Genomic DNA, 26,033 nt, shown 5'->3' with positions numbered 1-26,033 from the left:
GGTGAATTGTGACTCCCTGAATGAGCCCCCTACCCCCCGAACCAAGGGGACGCAGGGATCTATGGTGCACCCCAGCCATCTCTGAAAGTCCACACTCCCTCGGGCCATCGAAGGAAGGTTAACGCTGACAGGGTAAATTATACTCATCGGTGTAGACCTGGCAGTCCACACGAATCAAAATAGGGCAAGTAGACCGAGAGTTTGGTGGACAGAGTATCCTGTTGCCGTTGAGAAAACTGAAAATAAGACCCTTGTGACTTAGCCAGTTTCCCAACACGAAAGGGAGATCCCGATGGCCTGCAACCCCGCTAATCCTGTAAGGATAACATGAGTGTAGCGCAAAGTTGGGAACAATCAGTCCAATAAAACGTTACAAAAATAGTTCATGGAACTTCAGCCCTCTTTTATCATGGGTAGACACACTCAAGAGCACTGGGAAACTAGCTATATACTTTCAAGATTTATTAAAATCAAAATCCCATCCTAGTGTACACAATATGAATAGTAGTTATAAATCATCATAGCGGTAAAGGTATTTGTTAGCAAATAGAACAGAAAATATTGTAACAAGATGATGGTCTCGTATGGTTTTTCTGCATCCCCCAATCGCTCCTCTCCCTTCGCTAAGTAGGCTGAACTTAACACCAAGAAGGGGCCTATTCGAGGTTCATAGATGGTTCACACCCTCATACATTTTTGAACATTGGAAGCAGATTTCAGTAAATACATAACTGCTGCTGCCTCTGTGTCCGCATTTTAGCAGCTGTGTCCTTGGATTCGGAAGAAGCTGAGTTGCATCTGCCTTCTGTGAAGCCTTCAGCAAGAAATGGTGTTTACAGCTACCAGATTGCCCTCAGTCTTGAATCCCTGGAGAGAAGCTCCTCTCGATCTAAAAATACTTTGCTCCAGTTTATATACTATGTCTACATGTTGCTGAACATTCTCAGAGCAAACAATTACTAATTAAACCCCTTTAACCTTTCTCCTACTTATATTCACTGAAAGATTGCTTTTGTTTAAAAACAATACCTAGAAATGCAACTCAAACCATGCTATGATAAGACATTAATATATTCAAGTAAGCTAAATGTATCATGCTGAAATGGAACACGTTTTATGACATATGAATTTGTACACTTGCAATTTAAAACATACTCCTAAAGGTGAACATATATATAATCAAAAGGGCATACCTAAAAAATGAAAAATACATGAAGTTTATAACAGCTCTGGGCAGGAGGAGCAGGGAAATCGCAAAGATCGCATACTACACGGAAGGCCACATGTATGCCTGTCTGCTTCAAGTCACAGGCCCTATGCCATGGCCCGAAGACCTGTCTAAATCAACATGGTGGCTTCTATTTCTGAGGTCAGAGATGAACAGTGCAGCACCCCCTCATACACAGAACAGTAAATCACAGGCATCAGTGCCATCTGTGCTCACACACCAAACAGGTACAGCATAGACCTTACACATACTCAGAGCGTAGCGTGTAGACTATTCAGTTTACTTTACCCTGAATTAAATTACAGGAGGAGAGTACTTTGATCATACCACACTACATTCAATGTCAAAAGTAAAATGCTGTGATTACTTAACTAGTCAATGTGGTTAAAACAAGACTACATTGCTTACTTTTTCTGAACTGGATAAAAGATGAGAGACAGTTTAGAATGATTACTTTACCCTTCATTAATTAACCGATTAAAGGGATAACGTTTCTATGCATTAAATAACACATAGTTACTTTGGTTACTTTACCATATAATTCCTTACTAAACACACAGATTACATTAAGCTGCATCTGATTACAGTAGGTAATACTGATTGATTAATCCAGCCTCAATGAACAGATTACAGATTAAAGTAATCTATTACTTTAGATTACATGAGATTACTCAAGTTAATGTACTGGCATTATATCACAGAAGCAGATGGCTCTGATTATTTCTACCTTATATTAAATTGAAGGAGAATATTCTAATTACTCTGTGCTGAATTACAGAATGGGGATAACTCTGATAACATTGTCTTTATTGCCCTTTACTTAATTGGCAATACAAGTTCGTTTGGAGGCCCACCAACCTGCTAGGTCAGAGAAGGCTAAGATCTCCACTTCCAGCCCACCATAGAGGCCCCCGCCTACCAATCTCTAAAGCTTTCATTGGTGAGGCAGTTGCAGTGAAGGCTTTAAGCTTTGCTTAGGGGGTGCCATGGGTTATGTACTTTGAAATCTGGGCCGATGACCAGGTGCTGTTCTGTGCCCACATTCTAGAACCATCTTGTGATCTCCTGAGATCTGAGTGCAGCAGTTGCTCTGCCCTGGTCCTGTTTCATATACTGCTTTTCTTTTCTGAATAAATAGATTGCCCACTCAATGTCTCTGTGTCTTATCACTGGTGCGCACTCTTCAAATTATTTTATTTTCCTGATAAAAATCCCAAAAGCAGGGGTTGTGAGGGGTTTGAGGCTAAAAGTGTTGTTTGGTTGAAGTTACCCGCAGATTCAGGGGCATATTTACAAGGGAAGTGGCGGAGTGAGGCATTACCCTTCCTGGCTTAACGCCTCACTCCTCTACTTCAGAAACGCAGGGCTGCACCATATGTGTGCTGCTTAATGCAGCACACACAGAAGTTGCAAAACGGCATTTAAAAAAAATATTGTTTATGTGCAGGAAGGGTTCACCTATTTACACTGCTCTTGTAAATAGGGGGCAGTGTCAAAATCAATGGGTGTTGCGGTGGAACGCCCACCCCAACACCCATTGCCCACCCCGTTCACGCTAAACTCAGTGTGAAAGGGTGCCTTATGTACAAGGCAGCGTTCAGCCACATTTAAATGGCTTAACACTGCCTTATAGCTAAGGCGATGCCCCTATCGCCATCACAATGTCACTGAAAGTGACGTTGTGGTGGCGATAGGGGCTTGTAAATAAGTCCCCAGTGCCACGCAAAGTGGCTTTGCGTGGCTTCAGACATCTGACTTAGAGGTTTGCAGCACACATGTAACATGATGTGTGGTGCAAACATGACGCAACCCTCTCATAAATATGCCCCTCTGTCTTTCTTTGTTTTGGGGATTATTGTATGGAGGCAGTACCCGAAAGCCAGTGGGTCTGTACTGTTACTCACTGTCATTTTTGCTTCAGAATTTTCGTTGATCTTCGAAATGGGCAAAGTAATTTTTTTGATAAGGTCAATTGTATAAAACAAAATTGTTAACGAGTGATAGACTCGTTATAGAGATGATTATCAGTGTAGTCCGGCCTTCCCCTCTTTAGGAGACTTCAGTAAACCCACACTGACTACCAATCACAGGTTTAAAAAGATAGCTGCCAATGTTTGATATGCTTATGATTATGGTTAAGGGGCAGTGAAGAGTTTTGGGCAAATAAATAATGCAAGTAGTGAGTCCTAAAGCTCATTTTAATGTATGAGCCTCCCAGGTTTTGAAGCCCTAGAAGCTGCAAGAAAGCAGCTGTGAACTCTCTCTAGTCCCATTCATCCGTTCCCTCGTTTTCCAGTCGCGCAGTGACAAATAGAACCCTTAGTGGCTGAACACTGAAAGCGAGGGTAGTAGGTGGATCTACAGTGTTCCTGCTGACCTACTATTACTACTGAAGGGCATGTAATTAAATACAGAGCCTGGCAGTTTCTGATACTTTTCTGCTATGCACTAGATCAGCGCTTCATCAAATTTTTATAAGCACGTCCCAATTTTTAGAATGACGTTCACAACCCATCTAGCTTTAAAGCACATGAAGCAGGGACTGTTTTAATTTAATAACAGCAATTGTTTGTAAACGTCAAAACCTTGACCATGCCCTTTGATATGGGCTGTGAGGGCTGCGGGGCGATGGGCCTCCCCCTGCGTCCCCCAACGTTGGTTATAGTTGTTGGGTGTCCCAGGTGGGACCGGGGAACCCAAACAAAAAAAAGAGGTTGGCCTGCTACTGCTTGTGGGCCAGCAAGGGCTCACACGTAGGGAAAAGGCTGGTTGTGGGGGCCATGGGCCCCTCCCTTCTGAACCCCTACGTTCAACATAGTTGTTGGGTGACCTGGTGGGATCGGGCACCAAGCCAAGAAAACAAATACACCTGCATGAATAAATGAGCGGATTAGCAGCTGATTTCACATTCACTGCTTCCACCAGGGAATGCCTTAGAATACCCTGTGAGGAATTTTTATTTATTGGTATATTTAGATCCTTGTGCTGCCCCTAGAAGGGGCAGAAGCACCACCAAGCATTTTTAAACGTCGTAGGGAGAGCTGCAGCCTCCCTAAAGTCATAAAAAAATATGCAGTAAGTCTCCTGGGGCATTGAATACATCCCCCCAGGCCAGCTTACCACCTTTTTGAAAGCACTCGTAACGAAAGTTCAAGGGGCCCCCCTGCAATATACACGGATGAGCCCCCGCTCCGGATTTATTCCGGAGCGCTCAGGCATAAGTACTGTGCCGAGGGGGCCCCCATGCAGCCCAGGGGCCGCCCCGCGCAGCGGGGGATGCGGGGGCCTGTGTTACGCCCCTGGCTGTATGCTTTTCGGTTGGAGAGTGGGGACCCTTTTTGGTTAGTTCATTTGCTGCATTTGGTGGCCTGAAGAGTCTTAAGTAAAGAATCATATGCATAATTATAGTTGTTTTGATTAAAAAATGCTTTATTTAAAATATTTTGAGACAGTATTACTATGCCCTGCCATGTGTATATTTATAAGGAAATCATTGGTTAATGTTTATTGCTAAATTATTGTGGTGACTTTTCAACCAAGCCAATATATGTTGATGTGCTGACCTCCAGATAGACCTGCTTTTTCAACTGTGGTGTGCTGACCCTTTGACAAAGCCAGTAGGGATGCCTTACTTAAAATGATACCCCTTCATATTATTACTCTACAATAAAATAAATCTCAGAAATTCACTGAAAAAAACAAAGGTTAAAGTGATGTTGTAGTTAGGTCTGATAGTATCTTACGTTATATTTTTTTTAAACCCTCAGAAATTCACTGAAAAAACACAAAGGCCAAAGTGAGGTTATCTTTAGGTAAAAATTTAACATTTTAACTCTAAAAAAACCCACTGAAAATCACCAATTACAGATAACCCAAGTAAATATAAGTCATGCCCTTGCCATGCACTTCTTATGCCCTCACAGTTTGCATCATTCCCAACATTTTATATGACATCATTGATAACATGACTTTTTACATCGGGCATAAAATCATTGATGACAAAACTGTGCAAGACAGGGTAAGATTTATAAGTTTTGAGTTAACTACAACTGGTGAATGTAAGTGTTTTTTGGAGTTTAAAAAATAATGTTTTGTTTTTGCCTAACTAGCCTAACTGTAGCATTTGTTTTTTCAGTGGTATATATATATATATATATATATATATATATATATATATATATATCTCAAAACCAGAAGAGACGGTAGTAGTGTTTGAATGATCGCACATCAGTAATCAGTATATAATCAGACTGAGCAATGTGAGAGAATTGACATTTGTCTTAGTAAACACCAGCACAAACAAATTCGGAAATCGTGCCACTAGGGGTTACAAGTATACCCTACTACCTTGGGTACACAGACACATGGATCACGTAAAGCCGTGACTATGTGATGAAATGAACAATACAAGTACCCCAGCACTCAAACGTAATAATTCTTTTGCTTTAAATCAAACCCTGTTAAGCAAAAAACCTTATTTAGATATAACACTGATTATAAGCAGAGAAGGATTCATACAAAAAGGTTGTGTGTTTAATTTTTGTCAAAGCATAAAATATAGACAAAACATTCTAACAGTATGATTTTGAAATACAGAAGACCATGTAGACCATGTAGACCCCTTAATTTGTTATGAGCTTGACAGTTGCAGTATCAATTATGGAGGGTGTCTGAGGCTCTATGGTCTTGATCCCAAGAATGCAACAGCCGACACGTGTTTCGTCACATCAGTGACTTCCTCAAGGCTTAAGGCAAGAAAAAGATGTATACAGCAGTATAAGTATCTCTGTATTTCGATATTTGATGCTTAGAACGGCCACAGGACAAGCGAGATTTTATGATTTATGTAGGCAAAGCTTGCCCATCCGATAACCTCACAAACCGGGCAATCACCTATTAAATGAAGCCAAGATATATTGAAAAACGATCTAAAAGTTGGTTATGTTTCTATTTGAAACGAATCTGATAATCCTCCTAACTCCATCATTCGCGCTTCAAAGGAGACATCGTCCCTGTTGCAAACTAATTGTTTGAACAGATATAGTTGTCAATTGAGCCCTCGATTTTAATTGACATTTGTTGGGAACGTCCAAAATATGTAAATCCTATATGGGCTATGATAGGCCCCGCAAAAAGATTTCCAAAGTACCTCGATATGGGCTTCGGAGCCTGGGGAGCAGTAGGTCCAGCTACGCCACAGTGTTGACATGAATCGATAGTGGTCACATACGGATATGTTTGTTCATTGATAGTACTGAGCAGACATATTTTTGTTGATGCAAACTCTATCATGGCATTGGATTATATTAAAATATATGTAATGAAATAATGAACATAACCTGCATAAACATACATAAGTAAATGCAAAGAGTGGCTCAAAAACAAGAAAAATGCAAAGTATATAACACAGCAAGGCACTCATGTAAAATTCTGCAAAATTATTGCGCTAATTTCCCGTACGTGTGTCCAGTGTATTAATGGTGTGGACGTTAGTAAGACTCCATTTTGTGGTGAGAGACTGACAGATTGCAGTGTTGGGATCAATTTGGATATCCTCTAGTCTGACATGGTACAAGATGGAGGATGGGATGCAGCTTCTCCAAAGAGTGAACGTGTACTGCCTGCATTCATAGAGCTAAAAGGAGTAGACCCAGACACTGAAGTGTGGCAGGCTGGAGCCAGGGCGGCCGCTGTAAGCTGTATGAGGACCTTTTAGCAGGGGGATGCTGATTAGTCCTTCCCGAGCACTTTCATTTCTGGTACTATTAGCTTTTATTTTTTTTTACGTACTTCACTAGACAGTATATCACTGTGTTTGTTGGTTGACTGTTGTGTTGTGGGTCTCTGTTCCCCATACTACCTCCCTAAGAAGCCACTGACTGCTCCTCCTCTCAACTAATAAGTCAAGTGCGGAAAGGATGTACTTGAGCCAGTTTGACGAGCTGTAGTACCAATGCTTTCTGTGTATGTATGACATCTCAATACCTTGTGTGTGACTTCTTTGAGCGACTATAAAGTATGATTACCATATCAGCAGCCGTGGCCCGTGCAGGTAAGAGTGGTGATGCCAGATGGGGGGGATTTCGATACACGCAGCATAAAATAAATGAATGTTTGCAATGCAATTAGGTTTGAGTGCCTTCTATTGCCGAGTTATTTAGTGGAATGTGCATATATATTTGTGGGGTGATTAGTACATACCTCGCATTCACATGTGTTGATTGAATCGTATTTTGATGTATAGCTTTATTAATTATTCAAACTATCTACAACTCTGCTGTACTTAGTTTTATCTCGGACCATTTGGAACGTTTCAGGGCATTCCATCAAGATGTGGCTGAGAAAATGGGGGAGGGAGTGTCAAAAAAAGTGTGTTTCTCATGTAAATTCCCATAGGCATTTTTAACCTGACTACAGTCTGAACTGCTGGACGGAATTACATCAAATTTGACAAAAACCTAGCTTTTGGTCTAGAAAGAGTGTTTTTAGTTATTTGGTGCAAATACATTTAATAGTTTTAGACTTATTAAAAGAAATCCAAAATTATATATCTAGGGACGCAAGTCCTTTGAGAATCCGACAGTCCCCGTGCTGATATCTGATTGGCTGCCAACACTTCAACCAGGAAGTATTGGCAGCTATCTTGGGACTCAGCTTCAGATGAGTTCCAAAGAAAACCTTCACAAAAACAGAAAAAGGAGCAGGGTAACAATCCCCTACCCCTTAGCCTTGGTCCTGGGGTACTCCTGGGACGCTACCAGGGCTAAAAAGCCATTTTGTTTTGCTGTGAAATCACGATGTAGTCGCACATCTGAGGCAAAAAAAAGGCATGGGGTCCCGAGATTCTTTGAAGATTTGCTCCTAGGTGGCCCAGGTCCAGGGGGCTTATTTTTATTTTAAATAAGGGGAGGGGGCACATGAAGTCCCCCTTTGCATGGCCAATCTTGGCCCTGGGGGCCGCCACCTCCCCGGGACCATATATATAATAATGGGATGGGGGCTGCGTATGTCATGAGTGATGTAATATGTGAGGTCATTGCAGTGGCGTAAGTTATAGTTAGCTCAGGTAACTATAACTACAGAATATCAATGGTTTTGTACAAGTGAAATCTGATCCTAACAATAACATCCCCATACCATTGTTTTTTCAGTAAATTTCTAAGGTTTTTTTATTCTACTTTCGAACTATAGCGTTAATGTGTATATTGATATATATAGATATAAATATCTATATATATATACATATACACATGTATATATATATCACTTAAAAAACCATAGGTTTCACACATGTTATAGTTATCTGGACATTTCACTCGTAAAAAGCCAATGAAATTCCCCCGTTATAGTTAGTGCAGGCAACTATAACTCACACAACCGCAATCCTCTGCTGATGACGTCAGATATTACATCACTGTATTTAGACACTTATTTACCCATGTCTTCTTCCATTAATCTTTAGCTATACATATATTACAAATATTTATTTTTCATAAAGACACATATGTCATCAGTGATGTAATATCTGACGTCATCAGCAGAGGATTGCGGTTGCATGAGTTATAGTTGCCTGCACTAACTATAACGGGGGAATTTCATTGGTTTTTTACTAGTGAAATGTCCAGCTAACTATAACATGTGTGAAACCTATGGTTTTTTAAGTGAATTTGCAAGGTTTTTAAATGCTAATTCCTAACTATAACGTGTGTGAAACCTATGGTTTTTTCTGTAAATTTGTACGTTTTTTTAAATGCTAAGTTATGTATTTATTAATTTATTTATTTTTCAGGTTTTTCACCGTGCGCGAAACGTGCGCGCAAGGTGCGCTTCGCGCACCATGCGCTCGCTGTGGGCGCACGGTGCGCTTCGCGCACCGAGCACCCACGGTTCGCAGTGCGTGCCGTACGCGCACGGTACGCGCACCTCGCGATTTAAATAAAAAATAGTTTTTTTCTCCCTTGGGGGTTTTTCTGTGACCCCCTGACCAAGGCTAGGGGGTCAGGAACTGTCCACTCTGTCCCCTTTTCACGTTCTCCACCTTTTTTTTTCACCCCCTCAGACTGCGAGAGACAAAATGGCGGCCGACACTTCCTGGTTTCGACCGATTCGAATGTTTACCGACATCTAACAACCAATCAGAATTGCGCACGGCAGGGTGCGCGCACAGTGCGCGCACGGTGTGCGCGTATAGATATTGATATGCTTTTAAATGCTATTTTCTCAGGAAATACTGAACAGATTTACACCAGACCTGCAAAAGGCACATAGGGAGCAGTTCCCGATCACAGCCTCCCATTTCATTTCCAGGGATGGTGCCCCTCTTCACAGCTCAGGCGGCCATGCAGAAAATTGTATCAACAAATGCCCGAAAGCTCTAAGAGGTCACTCACAGCTCGCCTTCCATCCGGAATAACTTTTAACACTCGCCTCCAAACTCGCGGTCTGAATTCCTTTAGACAACGCGTTTCAAGTCACACAGACTCTAACTAACTAACTAACCAACAGCCCAGGAAGAAGAGTCTGTGTTAAATGAAGGATACACCCACTCAGGGTAAACTTAACTTGTTTCCAGGACTACGATTCCCAATATGAAAAGTGGCTTGAACAACGTGAGCCAGGCCCACTAGGGGGCCACATATTTAAATAAGAGAGCTGAAACTGTTGATACAATATATATATATATATATATATATATATATATATATATATATATATATAGATACACACACACACACACACACATGTATATGCATATGTATATATATATATATTATCTACTGGCGGTCGCCAGTAGATAGTTATAGTTACAACCTAGTTTCCATAGGAAATCTCAAAATTCTATTTTGAATAACTTTGGCGCCGGTTGACGAATCCTCGCGAAATTTTCAAAACAAATGGGGCGCTCCGCTCAGCTCCTACCCTGAAAGTCTCGGGGGAGATTTGTCAAGCGGGGGCCGAGAAAAAGGGGGGTCCCAAAACGCGTTTTCCCCATGCATTTTTCCATAGGACCTTTAGTCAAAGGTACAGCCCGAACGGCTGAACAGAATTACGTGAAATTTGGCAGAGAGGTAGTCCTCAGGTCAGGGATGTGCCTTTTGCATATATGGAGTCAATCTGTTCAGTAGTCCCAGAGGAAATTGCAGTAAAAAGCACATACATATCTACAGCCGCGCACCGTGCGCGCACACTAACGTGCGCAAGCGTAATTCTGATTGGTTGTTACATGTCAGTCAACGTTCGAATTGGTCGAAATCAGGAAGTGTCGGCCGCCATTTTGTTTGTTTTCAGTGCGAGAGTGGAAAAGGAAGGTGGCGAACGTGAAAAGGGGGCAGGGTAGAGAGTTCCTGACCCCCTAGCCTTGGTCAGGGGGTCCCTGAAGGACCCCGAAGGCAGAACAAAACATTTAAATTCTTTTTTTTTTTAAATCGCGGGGGTGCGCGCACGGTGAAAAACCATAAAAAAAATGTTACAAATTTTTTAATACGTAGTTTATTGAAAAATAAATATATAAAAAAAATAATAATACTACATAACTTAGCATTTAAAAAACCATACAAATTCACAGAAAAAAACATAGGTTTCACACACGTTATAGTTAGGAATTAGCATTTAAAAAACCTTGCAAATTCACTTAAGAAAACCATAGGTTTCACACATGTTATAGTTAGGTGGATATTTCACTCGTAAAAAACCAATGAAATTCCCCCGTTATAGTTAGTTGAGATAACTATAACTTGCGCGACCGCCACTCTGTCACAAGGATGATGTCATCAGTGATGTCATGAGTGATGCCACTGACCATGTCATGAGTGATGTAATATGTGACGTCATGAGCAGAGGATTGCGGGCGCGCGAGTTATAGTTACCTCAACTAACTATAACGGGGGAATTTCATTGGTTTTTTACGAGTGAAATATCCACCTAACTATAACATGTGTGAAACCTATGGTTTTTTAAGTGAATTTGCAAGGTTTTTTAAATGCTAATTCCTAACTATAACGTGTGTGAAACCTATGGTTTTTTCAGTGAATGTATATATATATATATATAGGATTCCATTTGGAATGGGGAATCAATGCTGTCCTGAGATCTCTTGAAATATGCAGCAATCGGGTGGTATTGTCTGTGATGTTCAATCCATCCGGATGCAGTGATTTTAAGCGGTACATCCAGAAGTTTTCACTGGAGTCCAGTAGTTCTTCCTTTAAGACATGTTCCACAGGGAAAATCTTTACATCTGATAGTAAATGATCCACAAGGTTAAACTGATTGGCTACAGGCTGGTCAAGTTTCTTATTAATTTCTGCTGATTTGTAGTTCCTGAATCGTGTACGGAGGTCATTCACTATTTGGCCTACACATATGTATACATTTGATTGATTTTCTGAAAGCAATACATCATAACCACCAACAACATAGGTCTCAGCGGCCCTCCCGTAACAGCATTCATGGGTACAATACACAATTTGAGGTATCATGCGACAGAGGGTGGATAAGGCCTCAAAGAAAAGAGTGCTAATTAACAAAGTGAAAGCAGGTCCAGTGCCATCATGCTGTAAAGAGGGATACGGGTAGTGAACGTCAATAACTGCGAAAGAAAATCAGCATAGTCAAATGTATTCCAAAATACAAACATGAAACCAATCAAGCTACTGGAAAGACTGTGTCAAGTTAAAAAGCTAGTTTGAAGTTGTGCGGGCTAAGGCGAAGTCTTGGCAGTGCCCCCCTATACCAGCCAGCATTCCCAGATCTGTTTGGTCAGCACAGGGGGTAGAATATCTATGTAGTCCAAGTAGAACTCAATAAGCAAGCCATCAGACCCCGGTACCTCGACCATGATCAGGGCTTTTATGTCATGCCGTACTTTTTGGATTAGAATGTCCCCCCAAGCAGGGCTGCAAAATCCTCCACAACCGCTATGGCCGATGAGTAATCTGAAAATGTCTTGGGTAGAAAACTCACTTTGCGTACCCGGTCCTTAATGGTTTGGGAAATCAACAAGATGTCAACACAGGAGGACATACTGTGCACAGAAGAATAGTATATATTCCGCCTCATTGGGCTGGAGAGCCCTCCACACTTTGAGCAGATTAAATAGTTGCATAATATGTTGCAGTTCCACACCTGCCCTCGTAGACTGTCTATTGGCACCTCAAATCCTGTCCAGCTGCAATTGCATTGCAGTGTTAAAGCCCCTTCCCAACAATACAGGCACACCATATTTTGTACATCTAAGCAGGGCACAAGTCCTAAAAAAAGAAGTGGGCAACTAACTAAGTTAGGCAATATGCAAGTGACATCATGGCATGTGGCATCACAGCGCGTGACATGACGGCTCATGACATGACATTGCATGACATCGTACATGGCATCACAGGAAGTAGCATCACAATCTATGAGCTCTAAAGATGTGGCATCACAACAAGTGACAATAGATCTTAAAACCTCACACGTATATTTAGCAGGTACATCATGAGTACATTTGAGTGTATTACAATATTTAACAAATTAGATTTTGCACCAAGGTTGTGCCAAAAAGTGACCCGATGCAAAATCTGGACCTTAACTTATACATTTATTTTCTAAAACTCTGCTACAAAGCAATTGACAACAAGGAGAAATGTGGCAATAAATGTGTGCTTCTTAACTGGTTGCAAAGTCCGCATTTTAAAATATGGTATGGGGTTAGGGCACCTGCTGCAGAGATCTTTGTGTACCCAGTAAATTTCAGGGAATATTAATCATGGTAAAATAACTCTGGAGGTTAAAGTAGTTGCTGAAGAGATTGGTATTTTGTCTAGTCCCAGTTTTGAATCAAAGTAGCAAAGAGGGTTATTATGCCTCTTGCAAAGCTCATTATGTAACAGAAAAATGACAGATTTTATTTTGTGCAAATAGGTAAGTGGGTTACTGTTTTTAAAACAAAGATCCTTTCGTTACTTGCAGTTCATAAATTGTAATCCTTCTTAAATAGCACTGTGAGCTATGAAGCAATGTGGCTCCTACACCTTGTAACCTTCACTGTTTTATGTAACATATCCTGTATATTGATTTACACACTTATAATTTATTGTCAATGTATATGTGTAATTTAAAGCGCTCTGACACCCTGCATTAAGATGAGTAGCGCTATAAAAGGAATAAAACAAAATATTAGTATTAACATTTTTAATGTGTAAACACTGGGACAGACCAACATATCTGACAAACTCACAATCCAAACATCTCTTATATGCAGGGACTGAACAAAGTCAAAAGCAAGTCTCTCTTAAGTACCTGTGAAGTGATAAGCTGTGAGCCTTTGTTTCGCCTCCATTGCATCTAGGTGTGAGGCTCCTGACTGCTCCCAGCCAGGAGACTCACAAAAAGGAGGCCTGATGACCCCTTAACTTCTGCCTATGTTATGGCCCAGTTTGAATTTGGTATGCCCCTCTCCACCGCCCCCCGGCCCCGTCCCCTCCCGCCCCCCCCCCCCCTCTCCTTCCAATGTGCTGCTCGTTGACTGAAAACTACACAAGTTTAGGATATTTATGTGGGGCCAACCTCTTGGCAGGGGGACGGCCTCCACCCTGTGAAAAGAGTGGTTTGACGCCGTCTACCTGCGTGTGCCCTCGACGTCTGTCCTGCTCTCAGTGTTACAACTGCACAGTCCAGGGCTCTGCACCTGAAAGTATTTCATCTTAAAACGTTCTGCTCCGTGGAGCCAAAAATGCACCCGCTCTGCAAATGCTGAGATTTCAGAAGGCAGGGAAATCAAATCTGCACGAGGCAATGAGCCATAAAGGGAAATAAACACGCTCATTACCTCCTTAATTGCCAGCATTCAATGAGGTGCAATATTTCTGTGTCTGCACCATTATTCATGGAAGGAATGGAAAGGCTTTGTAGCACACACACTGCAATGTTATCTATTGTTCTCTCTCAAATGAGAATCTACATCTCTCTTCCTGTAGTAATACCCTGCTGTTAATATAGCGCTTCACACCATAGTGTTTAAGCTTTCTAAGGCCAGTAAATGATAGGCACCACCTTTGTGTGATTATGTGATATTCAGTTTATTGATCTAGAGGAACTAAGGCTTATCAGGGAACTCGTGGTCTAAATATCCCAGCAATTGTCAGCAGTGAACAATTGACTCCATGAGTCATCTTGCTGACACACATAGCTGTAGATTATACCTACGATCTTGATGCATTCTACAATTATACATCTTACTTTCCCACAGAATTTTTAAGTTATAGGAACTCTTATCTAAGAAGCAATAGCCAAATTATCTTTCAAGGATTTTGTTTCCGGTTCATGAGATGGGATATATTGCTAGAAAACACTTGAGTATTTCACCAACATCCAGGTGTAGCGGAAGTAGCATTGCATGTATTTCGACCCTGTGCAATGACTTGACAGGAAGTGACATCACGTGACTTTTTATCCCAATCTAAAGAAGTGACATGACATGGCTCTTGACCGATGAAATTCTAGCCAGAGGATGCACTTCCCCAAATTTCTGATCTTCAGAAAGACCCTCAAGACTTGGCTTTTTAACTCTTCGTAATGGGTCTCCGTTCTCATCCCGGTCTGCCCACCACAATGTTGCTAGCGCCAAGATACCCTCAGGGTAGTCGAGCGCTTAGTAAAACTATTCAACATAACATAACAAACATCCTACAATAAATCTGAAACAAAAAATCACCTAACAGTCCCACACAAGCAAATGAAATGGAAGTAAAATCGTCACACCATGAGGAACTGGGCTATGGTGGCCCCTTCGGAAACTTTAAATGAAGCAGAGCCACTGTACTGTTGGTATCCTAGGGAATATCCTGTGTCATCGTGGGTGGGATGTTAGTGTGATGTTCTGTGTTCTTGGTCCCATTACTGATTCTCTTTAAATGTGTTTTACTTCGTAATGGGGGCAGTTTGAACTGTGCTTGGGAAGAGGTGGAATCTTGTGCCAGGGTTGAAATAAAACCTGCAACTAAATTAGAGCGTTTGCACAGCACCCTGGAGGACGCACCCCCGCAGATAATTAAACCGCTGATGCTTCCTTTCAAAGAGGTGCTGCAAAAAGTCAATAGAAAAATAAAACTAAGGAGTAACTTCTGCCTACATTCTATTTCTGCCACATGTTACATACTATTGGACACACAGACACACGGTACTTAAGTTAATAATATTTGGTCCATTATCAATGGCGTGTGTGTCTAGCGAGTGAGTGTCTTCGCAAGATCTCACCTCAAGATCTACTACTTGGCTGCATAACGATACTGTACCACACATCCTTATGAGCACTGGCTCTCATCTCCTTGCTGACACTGGCATGCAAGCCCGAATACGGGTGTCCCAACTTGTCGGCCATCTTTTGAATGTCCGATACTGATCTACCTAAGCAACGCGTTGGTACCACAAGTACCAGCAGGCAAACTACGAGGCAAATTCAAAGATCCATCGAAATAAGGATAACATTGGAGTGCCTCCTGGGTACTTATTCGAGGGAGGAGAGAATAGAATAAGACGTTAAAAAAACGCCCTGCACAGACTATTATAAAAATGCATAATTTTTAATAAAGAAATTATCCCTAGAATAACTATAACAGTAAATTAAAGTGTGCAAATCAGTTATTCATGTTGACACCTCTACACGTTTCTTCCTGCACTAGGTGAACCAGTAATGAAGTCTCAGGAGTCCAGGGAATATTTCCTAAATTATTTGTCAGCCATCAAGGAGGAAGAGGTCACTCCACAAAAAAAGAAAAATAAATGTACCACCGTTGAAGAAATTGGCATTAATGTAGCACTTGGAGAATCTTCATGATGATCTCATAAGAGACCAAATGGTAATGCACTCTGACGACTCAAGAGTTCAAGACAGATTGCGGGTGGGGCTTCTTCTTTTAATGATGCTGTAGCAATAGTGCGCAACGCATAAATGTTGTGAAGGTGTGCCTAAGTGGTATTAGACAAAGCCAGTGTCACAAACAAGATAGGACATATCAGGCAGAGAATAAGGACCTTGGGAATACTAGATCAGAACAAAGGTTAACCAAAAGAAGTAACAGTGGTTGGAAGAGGGGTAAAGAAGAATACAACAGATGTGGTAGATGTGAAGAACATTAAGGACCATATTATCAAGAACGGCGATTACATTATCGCCGCTTTTGCGGCAGGAAACTGCCGCTAAAGCGGCGATAAGGGGTTTGATAATATGCCATAGAGAATTCCAGTAGAAGCCCAGGTTTGATGTCCTTGACACCAGAACCTGGGCTTCTATTGGAATTCTCTAGGGCATATTATCAAGCCCCTTATCGCCGCTTTAGCAGCAGTTTCCTGCCGCTAATGCGGCGATAATGTTATCGCCGTTCTTGATAATATGGCCCCAAGTGCATTGTAAACACTGTCCTGCTTTACATCAGACATGTTCAGGATGTGGTAAAATTTTTATGAAGCATGTAGAAAGAAAACCGTGGGGTTGAGATAAAATGTGTGAATGATGAACACCGCAGTAGCACCTTCGAATGTACTGTTCAGTAGAATGGTGAATGTACGCATATTATTGTTTCAGTAAACTATTTTTTTTAATGGCTGCAACTTGGGATACGGAGAAAAACTGACTTGAAAGCCACGGTAAAATTATGGAATGTGTGTTTATGAGTAAGGATCCACCCAGGACCACAGCTAGTGATAATGGACCACAAATCAAGTCAGACTCGGTAGAATCATGTTTGCAGAAGAATGGTGTTATATACAAACCCCCTGCTGTTTACCACCTGGAGGGAAATGGCGGAGAAGAGAGGATTAATACAGTGATAAAAGGGGTTTTCCAGTGATGAGGATTAGTAAATTACAATGGAAAGTTGAAATGAAGAAAATTGTATGGGTATATAGAATTACACCTACTGAAGTTGCTGGTCTCCGTCCATTTGTGATTACAAAGGGAAGAATGCCAAAGATAACTTAGGGTGGATATCGAGATCCCAATTGGTAGAATGGTCTGCAGAAACAGTCAAGGAAAATATCAAACAAGCAGTTTGTGTAGAAGAGTTACTACCAGCCAAACAGAATGTGAAACCTGTAGAACTGAAAGAAGGTCCACAGGTTAGAGTGAAAAAGTTGTCAAAGTTAGCAAAGGAGGGAATGGGCTCTGGGAATCTCTTAAAATTGCAAACATATGTTCAATTCCACTTTAAAGAGTAATGGTAGAGTATGATGCAAAAAGCGTTTGTCCTAGTGTAGACTAGGGGAAGATAATGGTGCATTACAATGGGTACGAGGGCGGTTGTAGTGCATCTGATGTGGGGCCCCTTGCTCACTTTGCCACTGGATTCACGCTAGCCTGGCTGAAGAGGGGTGTTACCCCAAAACCGGTCCCAGGATGCTTGTTTCTGGTCCAGGGAAGACATGGCTTGGTAGTTCGGCTGGACTGTTCCCATGAGGCATAGGGCCAAGACTGATTTGCATATCGCTGTGTCTGAACTGGGGTGGCGAAGTGAGCTAAAGAATGATGATGGATTCAACCCAGATCTGTGACTAGGGGTGAGTGTCTGAAAAGTTTCAGTGCTCCGTCCATCATCTCCTTGTGTTTGCTCTGTTCACCCTAAGTTGGCAGGGTATGCCCAGACATGGGTCCCTTTCTCATTTTGCCACTGGATTTAAACTAGCCTGGCTGAAAAAGGATGTTACCCCAAAACCGGTCCCAGGATGCTTGTTTCCGGTCCAGGGAAGACATGGCTTGGCAGTTCGGGCTGGACTGTTCCCATGAGGCACAGGGCCAAGACTGATTTGCATATAGCTGTGTCTGAACTGGGGTGGCGAAATGAGCTAAGGAATGATGATGGATTCAACCAAGATCTGTGACTGGGGGTGAGTGTCTGAAAAGTTTCAGCGCTCTGTCCATCATCTCCTTGTGTTTGCTTTGTGCATCTGATGTAGACATTTGCAAGATAGGTGGTGTTGGTTTTGAGGAGAACAAGAATCGAGATCCAGAAGGGCTGGACTGCCAAGCCTAAAAAAAATTGGAAGAATATCTGTGTAACTCGTTCATTATCTGTTCATTTGGGGATATGCTTGTTCATGTACTTTATTTTATTTATTTATTGTTTGCAATGTGTAAATAATAATTTGGACATATAGTTAGAGTATAGCAGTGGTCTGCTGTGTTAAGTTTATATGGTCAGGGTATATGTGTAGTGTTGGTGTTTTACAAAATCTTCTATGTTCATTGTGATTGTGATGTTATTGTGATGTTTTGGGTTGCAGTTCTAGATTCTCTTAGGATGACTATTACTTCGAATTGAGGACAGTTGGAATGGTGTTTGAAAAGAGGTGGCATCTTGTACCAGGACTGTGTAACGCTGCAACTAATTTGGAGTGTTGTAGTGTCTTTTACAGCCATCACTAACTGTGGCATGTTTTTGTAAAAAGTGTATAAAACGTGTTTTATTTGATTTGATTGTTTTGACTTTGCTATAAAACGACTGCCTCTTATATATACGTATTCCAAAAGAACCACTGCTCTGAGCATCAGGCTTTAAGTGTTGTACGGCGAGTTGTTTATTGCTACCCTGCTGCCATCATCACCCCTTCCTTCTTGCTGTCTACCATCCTGTCCTCTTTTGTTTATTTATTTATGCATTTTCATATAGCGCGGACAGGACGTAGATGGTATAAGTTGCACCAGTGAATCGGTTGTCAGCTGACAAGTCTAAAGGAATGGCGGGAGTGCACTTAATCTCAGGGCTACGGTTAGAAGCTAGGCCAGCGAGGTGACAGAGGTCATCATACCCACCTTCCTAGCTCTCCCATCGTGATCTTCCCCATCCCCTGCTCCCCACTTCATATCCCTGCTTGTGTCATCCGGGACCAGTCGCGGCCGGCATGACTCAAGGGTGGGAGGGATGGGGGTCATGCAGGGGTGGGGGTCGTGCAGGTAGGGGGTGGTCACGCGGGTGGGGGGGTTAATTTAATAATAAATAAATAAAAATTAACTTGCCTTCCCGCCGGTCGGGTCCCACGTCGTCTCTGCTCCTGCTCTCCTACCTCCGGCAGGAACAGGAAGCAGGCAACCAGGCTCCCAGCCCTAAGCCAATCACAACGCTGAAGCATTGGGAATGGTCGGGACGCCGCCAAGCCAAGGGCTAATGGCCCGGCCATGTTCTCCATGTAGGCTGCATTGCAGCCTACATGGAGAAGGGCAGAGTGTGCATGACTGGTTTGGTCGGCCCCAGAGGGCCAACCAAACCACTCATGCGCACTCAGGAGTGGGCACACCACTCCTACCCTGCCCAGCCCTGATCGCAGAGCAACCTCGCCCTCCCGCCTGCCCACAACCAAACCCTTCTGCTTTCTCGCAGTGCGAGAAGCAGAAACATAAAATGGTAGTTATACTATTTTATGTTTCTGCCTCTCTCACTGCGAGAAAGCAGAAGGCGACGCTCCTCCGCCCTAGTGGAGGAGCCGCCCCTGTCCGGGACCCTCTAGCACGTGCCTCTTCCCCGCCTCCCGCCACCCAGTGCACACCCTATGTGCCACCACCATCACAGAGGCCTTCACTTCATCATTGAAGCCTCTGCTGCTCCTGTATCCGGACTTCAGCACAGCCAGGAAGCCTTTGAGTTTGTCTGTTGGGGAGAAGCTCTCCCCTCATCCCATGCCCCAATGAACACCGGACATGTGAGATTTGCCATCTTTCTCACAGCGCAACCAGGCCTATTTCAATCCCCGCCGCCAACGGGCGCTCAGCTCAGCATCATGTGACTCTAGGCCAGGGGTCTTCAAACTGTGGGGCGCGACCCCCAGGGGGGCCGTGGAGTGATGCAAAGGGGGTCGCGCCTTCCCAGTCACACTTCTGCCCAGGCCCAAGGGCTTCAGCCCCCCCAACCCCCCTTCCCCCCCCCCCGTCCTGTGTCTCAGCCCGGGCTGCTGCAGTGAAACTTGAGCTGCTGGGGGCTCAGCTGGGCAGTGTCTGGATTCCTATCTCCGGCACCCCCTGTGTTTTTTGACAGGTCTTTAAAGACCATTTAACATGCCTTTGTAAACTGCTTACAGAGGCTTAGGTTTTTTTGCTGGTTCCAGTACCCCCTGGGTCCCCACTGTGCCTATTCCTTACATTTGGATTTTACATTCACTGCCGTAGTGTGAGAATGCATTTCATGGAAAGGAATACAAAGTTGGCTTCCTGGGGGGCCGTGAGTGAAAGTTTATTTTGCTTTTGAAGCACCTGCTGCAGCGTTTCTTTCCCCGGCAATTACCAGGCCTCACATAAATGTCAAGATAACTCCTGTGATTAATTATCTTCCTGGAGAGAGATCAGAATGTTGTATAGTTGAGGTTTTGACTTGGGTGATGTTAGTGCAGAGGGTTAATATGCCTGCTGCAAAGAACGTGTACCAAGTAGATTACAGAGTGTGTATGATGTGAAGAGATCAGCAGGTTACTGCTTTCAAAAGAGACATCCTTTTGTTACTTGCAATTTATAACTTAAAGTCCTAATAGAGAATAGTGAGCTATTAACTTTCATCCTAGAACAGCATGCACACTACAAAGAATACATTATTAGACCATTGATTAATGTTGCAAAAAGGGTTAATTTGGCTAGAAATCAATTCTTATTATTAAAGGAAACTCCCAACTATGCTGTTTCTTTTTCGACTCTGAGTTTGTGCTTCTCCACACCAAGCACTCTTGAACTATACTGCCTACCAGTATGGATGACATGTGACTTCTATACTTTTAGTCCTTTGGCTTATGTAACATTTCCTATACACTGATTTGCACACTTATGATTGATTGTCTCTGTGTAATGTGTGTGTGATGCAAAGTGCTCGGACACCCTACACTGGTATGAGTGGCACTATATAACTAATTCAATGCATCTGAGAGTGTGGGGTTATGGAGACTTGGTCACTGTTAAAGGGTGCTAGTGAGAGAATCCGTGGTGGGGGTGGTCATTGTGGGGGGCACCAACAAACATGGTCGCACAGGGCACCACCAGCACTAAAGCCGGCCCTGGGAAGTATGCACAGATAAGCGCTGATAATACCGCTTTAGGTGACTGGTTTTTTTTGTACCGACTGGGCCACCAAAATAATCTGCTGGCAACCCTAACCATAGGACTGGAAGTTTGTTGCAGGATCAGCACATTATTTATTTCCTTCACCCTCGATCCCCGATTAATGCCGCAATAGTTTAACTTAGATCTTAAAGTCTACGCCCCGTCAATAACATGCTGAGTTACTTCATGGGTCTGGGAATGCACCCTGCATTCAGACAACTCATTCCTCATTCTCACCCTTTATTGTCACGCTCACCCTGCACTCACACTGATCACCATGCACTCACACTGATCACCATGCACTTGCACCATTCACCCGCTCACCTTGCACTCACAGTGATCACAATGCACTCACACTGATCACCATGCACTTGCACCATTCACCCGCTCACCTTGCACTCACAGTGATCACAATGCACTCACACTGATCACCATGCACTTGCACCATTCACCCGCTCACCTTGCACTCACAGTGATCACAATGCACTCACACTGATCACCATGCACTTGCACCATTCACCCGCTCACCTTGCACTCACAGTGATCACAATGCACTCACACTGATCACCATGCACTTGCACCATTCACCCGCTCACCTTGCACTCACAGTGATCACAATGCACTCACACTGATCACCATGCACTTGCACCATTCACCCGCTCACCCTGCACTCACAGTGATCACTCTGCTCTCAAAATGCACTTGTCCTGCTCACACTATACCTCAACCTGCAGTCACACGAGTACACTACTCATCCTGCACTCATGTGACACTTCACTCAGCTGTCCCCCTCACTACTCAATATGCAACTCACTCAAACAAGCCCATCAGTAATCATACATTCAATCATCCCATTCTGAACTTGCATCCGCACCCAAAATGAGAGAGGACAGCAAGGGAGTGAGAGAATTTGATTGAAGAGGTCAGGGATGAGGAGAAATGTGAATTGCCGAAGAGAAGTGTGGACACGCAAGAAGTGAGTGTGATCCAAAGGTGAGGGCTTCTGTTAGAACAAAGGGGAGATGTGAAAGAGGAATGGGGGGACTGGAGAGGTGTAAGATACAAATAGACAAAAAATTGAATGAAGAGACGAGGTGAATGAGAAGTGCTGAGGGGCACGGGAGGTGACAGGGCCAGAGAGGCCATGAGATAAATGTGAGAGACTGTTAGAGATGAGGGCAGTGAAAGGACAGAATGGCAAGAGGTGATTAAAGGTGAAGTGAGAGGTTGAATGGGGAGAGTTCAGAAGTAGTAAAAAGGGGTGAAAGAAAATGACCTGCAAAGTGAGAGAGGGATCCAGGGTTAGGAGAGGAGAGAGGGATGGAAGGGAGGGGGTGAGAGGAAAGCTGCATGGGTAAACGGCTTAACTCTACACAAAACCGCCAGGGTTTTAAGGGACCCCTGCTTCTTCCGGTCAGGGCCAGGTGAGCTTCTAATGTGGCAGCACGTATTGCTGCAGAGTGGGAGGCCCTTCACAAAGGTTGACTTGAAATCTTTCTGATGATAATTGCTGTATTTTGGTTATAAATGGGTACTGATTGGGTGAAATCTTTCCTCAGCGTTACTGTGTGTAAAAAATATCAAAATAATGAAGCAATGCTATCCCAAAATACGCGGCATCACATAACCTTATTTACATTTTCATCCCACGCAATTTAGTCAACAGGTTTAGACATTTTTGTCAAGAGTGGGTCCTTACGCCTCAAAATGTTGACAGGGGGTTCTCGGCATCCAAAAGTTTGAAGACCTCTGCTCTAGGCAATAGCTCACTTAATCTCCCCAACGGCTCCGAGCGCCTTGAAACCGCTAGGGGGCTCTCGGGGACGACTGCCTGCGAGGTTAGAGGCAAGCATTGGCAATGCCAAAACGTGCTAATATCTGCAAACAATGCATACACAAATGTACAATTCTGCATTCTTCTTGGGTTTGCCTTCACAACAATAAACTCAACCCAACAGGCTTTGCCAATGCCTGCTTTCCAAATGGAAAGATTTACTGTTAAGAGGAGATACTTGCTTCAGATTATTTTCGAATTCATATTTATTGCCTCTCCTCCCCCACCCCCCTCCCCTTCCGAGCCGGAGTCGCTGTTGTCGCAGTCCTTCTGTGAGCCGGATCACCAGAAGGGATCCGTGGTCCCAATAACACCTACCCGCAGAAGAACAGTGAGTGCAGTGACCGAAGCACGGACTACTGCCCCTAATTCAATCAAAAGCTCCTCTGTTTTACATAAACTCCAATCACAGAAGTAATTGGAAAATGGGTGTAAAACGTGATGAGTTGTTATTATTACTGTATCGGTCTATCACGCTGACTGGCGCCATGAGGTGACTTTCAGATTTACAAAGCACTATTGAAAAGACAATTATAAACGGATTGTTCTTTTCTTGCACTGAATGTTCGAGAAATCGTATTCTTCTGCGTGTGTATTCTTCTGTACTCAGCTGCCAAAAGCAGTTCTATTTCTTGGGGATCTTTTTGTTGCCATGGAATAAAAATACAGCAATTAAGATAGCTCAGTAGGTTAAACTTCCACCACTGAGGTTTGTATGCAGTTTGCAGGGCAGAGTGCGAAACTCGTCAGAATTTTTTAAAAAAAGGCTTACAAAATGAGCCCCACTGAGTTAAGGAGCAGTGAGTTAATACTTATGCGCCAAGAGTCCATTTTGAGAGTGTTGTGCACTATATACATGATGCCACGTTACGTTCCTTTGTACAGCGCTCTGATCCCCATATGGGTCATGTTCACGCTTTATACAACTTTTCAAATAAATAAATAAATATAATAAGCAGCACACGCCAGGTTATTCATGTTACGCGCTGCGGAGATCACGTGCTACGTAGGTAAAGAGCTGTTCTTTCAGAAATTGATTTGCATTAACGTGCAAGCTACAGAGAGAAATGATATTTACTTCGTAATTGTCTGCTCGAAAATGCTTTGCAGTACTCCTATGGGTTTTAGTCATATTAGAATGCCAATAAAATGGTTGATATAAAAAGGAACTACTCTGACTTACTTGGCTGAACTTTTACTTAAATGACAAAAGCGGTATAGTTTCAAAACGGCAGAAGGCGGCAAAGCTTGGCTAAAACACCCTGTTTGCGAGACGGTGAGGGTAGCGCTTTCAGTGGGATGAGAAAAGTAGGGGGTCTCTAAAAGGGTGTCGCCTAGGATGCGAAAGTAGGATTCTTGTAGAAGAGGTTCGGCCCATGTAAATACGGATGTGGCTTAAAAACATCATTTTGATTTCGATAAACCGGAATTTATTTCTGGGCAAGGGGTATCTGGTGACTGTTACCCAAATACTCGTACACTCAGTTTCAACCCTTAGAATGACTGGCTGTTTATAAAAACAGGGGATAGCGGTTGTGTGGTGATTCTCTTTGCCTCAGTCACCTATAGTAAATCATTTGTGGCTTATAACAGTTATACTAAAATCATGTGCTTCTCGTAGCCACCCAACCATCACGTGGTTGCCTCTGTGACCTTTCTGGTATTGCATCCAGACATAGCATATAGTAATAGACATGCACCTAAAACAGGCCGGACCTATTCGCTTTGCCTATGCTTGTTAGCAGTATTAGATAGATAAGTAACATCAACGATTTGGTTGTGAATAATTAGAATGAACGTGTTTCAATTCTGTAAATAGACTGTGAATTAAACATTAATAAGGTCTGTGGAAGGGGCACCGGTCTGTGGCGTGTCTCGCTCACTCCTGTTATTCCCTGCGCACCACTTTCCTCTGCGGCCTCCTTGATCGACACTTCTTTGTGAAATCCTCCTTCTATACATCTCACACCTCATCGCTGTCCTCTTTAGCACACTCTTTTCACTATGTGCTGCAAGTACTTCCATTCCCATACACACACTGCACCCACTCACCACACACTGCGTTTTACTTTCTGCTCAATATTTAAACAGCTGTGAACCCCCTTCGCACATTTTCGCACAGAAACACAATTAAGATTGGCAGACAAGGAGGAAGAGCCTAGCGCGCACCCAAGATGGCCGCGTAGGTGCGAGGCTCCCGAGGACCTCCGCGACCTCCTGCATAAATCCTGACCGAATCCTGTCCTAGATGAGGGGACTGTGTTTGTGAACCAGAGTTGAGGTGACGCCCGTTTTCCGTTTTCAATTCGGACCTCGGACACCGGCGGGAGCACCGATTAAGGTTGCGGCCTTCTCCACGCCGGCCCCCCGTACTGGAGTTGTGGGGCGATCCGGCGACAAAGTGAATAACAGCGGCGGGCAAGGCTGGGCGACTCGCGCACCCCGCACTTTCACTTTCGCTTTTGCGCCCTCCTTGCTGCCAGGCGAGGTAGGGTCGCGAAGCGGTGTGCGGTGGTGTGGCCTCGTTGGGGTGCCCTGCCAGCCCGCCGGCTGCGGTCCGTCCTGCGGAGCGGTGGTCGCCCCCCCCCCGGAGCCCTTGAACGGGATTGTCTACCCCCTTTTTGAGGAGATTGGTTCGATTTGGGACCGCGACCATGGCCACAAAACAAGATGGCGACCGGGCTAAGGTGAAGTCGACCCGTCGTGGCGCGGCCCATCAATCCAACAATATGGACCGCTACACCCTCCAGAAGGGATCTCCAGAGGCGCTACGTAGATCCCCTACGGGCCCGACTGACGCTCCTGCTCTGCCCACGGACCTGACCCTCCGAGACGTCATGGGCGCCATCGCCGAGATGAAGGCCTCGGTGGACCAGCGCTTTGACACTCTGGCGCAGAAGATCGACTCGGTCCTCGTGGACGTG

At 43.6% G+C, this 26,033-nt stretch overlaps 1 protein-coding gene across 1 annotated transcript in view; it reads right to left on the bottom strand.

Moving 5' to 3' along the window:
• The window catches only part of SYT5 (synaptotagmin 5), a 493,558-nt gene that overhangs the window by 21,471 nt on the left and 446,054 nt on the right, over positions 1–26,033 (bottom strand). The gene's annotated exons all lie outside the window — the stretch shown is intronic.

This window comes from Triturus cristatus, chromosome 7 (genome assembly GCF_964204655.1).
Source record: "Triturus cristatus chromosome 7, aTriCri1.1, whole genome shotgun sequence".
Lineage (NCBI taxonomy): Eukaryota > Metazoa > Chordata > Amphibia > Caudata > Salamandridae > Triturus > Triturus cristatus.
This window is presented reverse-complemented; position numbering and strand designations above follow the sequence as displayed.